Consider the following 4,056-nt stretch of genomic DNA (forward strand, 5'->3'; position numbering starts at 1 on the left):
GGTGCCTTAGTGGTAATGTTAATTGACTAGTAATTCAGAGGTTCAGACAAAAGCTCCGGAGACACGTGTTCACATCCCACCCATACAGCTGGTGGAATTTGAATTCAATTAATTAATAAAGAATGAGATATTAAAAAGAAACAATTCGTCTCAGTAATAGTGACCAGGAAACTAATGGATTGTCCTAACAACGCGCTGGTTCACTAATGTCCTTTCGGGAGTAAATATGGCGTCCTTAACCCCTCTGGCTTATTTGCGACGCCAGACCCACAGTAATCTAGTTGACTCTTAACTGTCTTCTGAAATGGCCTAGCAAGTCATTCAGTTGTGTCAAATTGCTACAGAAAAATCGAAGCAGAATAAAACAGACGGACACCTAGCATCGACCTGGACTCTGAAAATGACAAATCCACTCCCTGCCCGGTCGACACTGCAAAGTCCTCCTTACGAGCATCTGGGAACTTGTGCCAAAGTTGGGAGAGCTGTGACACAGCTTAGTCAATCAACAGCCTGACATAGTCATGCTCAATGGATCATATCTTACATGCAATCTCCAAGATACCACCATCATCATCCTTGAGAATCTCCTGTCAAAGCTGCAGGGCAGACCCACCAAAGGTGGCAACAGCTGAGAGGGAGTTGCAACATTGGCTCTGGACTTCAGGAAGTCTCATGGTGTCAAGCCAAACATGGGCAAGGAAACCTGCAGCTGATTAGCACCTATCCATCCCAAAACCCCCCGCCCCCCAGCCCTCCCCACCCCCCCCACCCCCCCACCCCCACCACTGCTCGCCCGCCCCCTCCTCCCACCTCTGGCTGATGAATATTTACTTCTCCATGTTGAACATTATTTTGGAGAAGCACCGACAGTAGTAAGGGCACAGAATGTACTATGCTTGGGGGAATTCAAATCCCATGACCACAGTGGCTTGGTAACACCACTATTGACCGTGCTGACCGAGTCCTGAAGGCAATATCTGCTAGACTGGGTCTTCTAGCAGGTGGTGAGAGTATCAACAAGAGTGAAAAAACTACTTGAACTCGCCCTCATCAATCTACCTGTGACAGATGCATTTGTACATAACAGTATTGGTGGGAATGACCACTGCACGGTCCTTGTGGAGGCGATGTCCCGTCTTCACATCCAGGATGCCCTTCATCGTGTTGCGTGGCACTATCACTGTGCTAAATGGGGTAGATTCAGAACAGATCAAGGATCTCAAAACTGGGTATCCATGAAGTGCGGTGGGCCATCAGCAGCAGAATGTGTACCACTGCAATCTGTAACTTGGCATATTCCTGTTGCCACGTGCTTGTGAGTATAGGAATAGGAGGACAGAGAAGATGAATGCGTGGCTGAAGAGATGGTTCAGGAGGGAGGGCTTTAGTTTCCTGGATCACTGTTTCTGTTTCAGGTGAAGGTGGGCACTGTACAAGTTGGATGGGTTGCACCTGAACCGGAATGGGACGAACATCCTTGCAAGGAGGTTTGCTAATGCTGTTGTGGGGGATGGGGGGTTAAACTAATTTGGCAGGGAAATGGGGTGGAGTGGAGGTACCGTAGAGAGTAATGAACAGTCAAATATAGAATACAAACTGAATCAGTCTGGAAGGCAGAGCAAATATAGACATGTTAAGGCACAAGCGAATAATGCAAGGCTGGATTGCAGTTATTTCAACGCAAGGAGTCTTATCAGTAAGGAAGATGAATTGAGGGCGTTGATTAGCTTACGGGCTTATGATATGATTGCTATCACAGAGACATATTTGAGGGAAGGGCAGGACTGGCAGCTCAATATTCCAGTGTATAGAATCTTCAGACGTGACAGGGAAGGTGTAAAAGAGGAGGTGGCATTGCATTGTTGATCAAGGAGTCAATTATGGCAGTAAGGAGGATGTTATCTTAGACGGTTCTTCAAATGAGGCCATATGGGTCGAACTTAAAAACGAAAAGGGGGCAATCACTTGGTTGAGAGTGAACTACAGGCCTCCAAATAGTCAGGGAGAGATAGAACAGCAGATATGTTGGCAAATCTAAGAGGGGTGTAAAAATAATTGGGTAAAAATAGGGGATTTCAACTTCCCCAATATTAACTGGGATAGTCTTAGGGCAAACGGCCTAAAGGGGACAGAACTGTTAAAGTGCATACAGGATAGCTTTTTGAGCCAGCGCATAGAAGGTGCTATAAGAAAATGGCCGCTCCTGGACCTAATCCTGGGGAATGAAGCCAGACAAGTGGTAGAAGTGTCAGTGGGGGAGCATTTCGGGATAGTGACCATAACTCTGTCAGATTTACGGTAATTGTGGAAAAGGACAAAGAAGGACCGGAAATACAGGTACTGGATTGGTGGAAGGCCGATTTCAATTTTATAAAACAGGATCTGGCCAAAGTGAATTGGGAGCAGGTACTTGTAAGAAAGTCTACATCAGACCAGTGGGAGTCATTCAAAAAGGAAATAATGACAGTTCAGGGCCAACATGATCCCGTAAAGGTGAAGGGTAAGACCAACAAGTGCAGGTAAGGATGGATGTCAAGGGATATAGAGGATTGGATAAGGAAAAAAAAAGAGGCTTATGGCAGATTCAAAGTGCTGAAAATAACCGAGGCCAGAGAGGAGTATAGAAAGTGTTGGGGGCTACTTAAAAAGTAACTCGGAGAGCAAAAAGGGGACATAGAAAACATTGGCGGGCAACGTAAAGGCAGATCCCAAGTCTATTAAGGGCAAGAGGATAATAGGGAAAAAGTAGGGCCCAATAGGGAACAGTGTGGCAGTCTGTGTGTTGAGGACATAGGTGAGGTTTTAAATGATTACTTTTCATCAGTGTTCACTATGGAGAAGGATGATACATGTCAGGGAGGGGGGTTGTGACATACTTGAACAAATTAGCATTGAAAGGGAGGAAGTGTTACTGTTTTATGGGGGCTGAGAAGTGGATAAATCCATGGACCCAGATGAGATGTGTCTCAGGCTGCTATGTCAGGCACGGAAAGAGATAGCAGGGGCTCTGACACAAATGATCAAATCCTCTCTGGCCACAGGAGACGTAACAGAGGACTGGAGGACAGCTATATGATACTATTATTCAAGAAGGGTAGTAGGGATAAAACAGGTAAATACAGGCCAGTGAGTCTAACATCAGTGGAGGGAAACGATTGGAAAAAAAATCTGAGAGCCAGGATTAATCTCCACTTGGAGAGGCAGGGATTAAACAGGGATAGTCAGCATGACTTTGTTCGGGGGAGATCGTGTCTAACAAACTTGATTGAATTTTTCGAGGAGGTGACCAGATGCGTAGTTGAGGGCAAGGCAGTTGATGTAGTCTAGATGGATTTCATCAAAACGCTTTTGATAAGGTCCCGCATGGGAGATTGGTCAAGAAGGTAAGAGCCCACGGGATCCAAAATTTGCTTAGTGGCAGGAGGTAGAGGGTGATGGTCGAGCATTGTTTTAGCAAGTGGAATCCTAGTACCAGTGGTGTACCGCAGTGGTGGGGGGAATAGTTTGGGGTGGAGTATTTGAGGGGAGGGGGGAGTATTTGCCGGAGGGAGTATTTGCAGGCGGGAATATTTGAGAGGGCGAGGTGAATATTTGTGGGCTAGGGGAGGGGTAAAAATCCAGAAAAAGAGAAAAAGCCGCAGAGAGAGAAAGCCAAATGAAGCTGCCTGTGGATATTGCAGGCCAATCATTTCAGCCCCACGACATTGCTGCAGGAGTTATTCAGAGCAGTTTCCTAGGCCAACAATCTTCAGCTGCTTCATCAATGAGTTCCCTCCATCATAAGTTCCTAAGTGGTGATGTTCACTAATAATTGCAGTTTTCAGTAGCATTCACAAGTCTTCAGATATCAAAACACTTTGTACCCACATGCAAGAAAAATATTCAGGCTTGGGCTAATAAGTGACAACTATCATTCGCACCATGCAGGTGCCTGGTTATGAACATCTCCAACAAGTGTGAATATAACCACCACCCCTTGACATTCAATAAAATTAATATGTTTGTATCATTCACCTTTAACATCCTTGGCGTCATCATTGACCAGAATTATAACCA

Source organism: Heterodontus francisci, chromosome 39, assembly GCF_036365525.1.
Source record: "Heterodontus francisci isolate sHetFra1 chromosome 39, sHetFra1.hap1, whole genome shotgun sequence".
NCBI lineage: Eukaryota > Metazoa > Chordata > Chondrichthyes > Heterodontiformes > Heterodontidae > Heterodontus > Heterodontus francisci.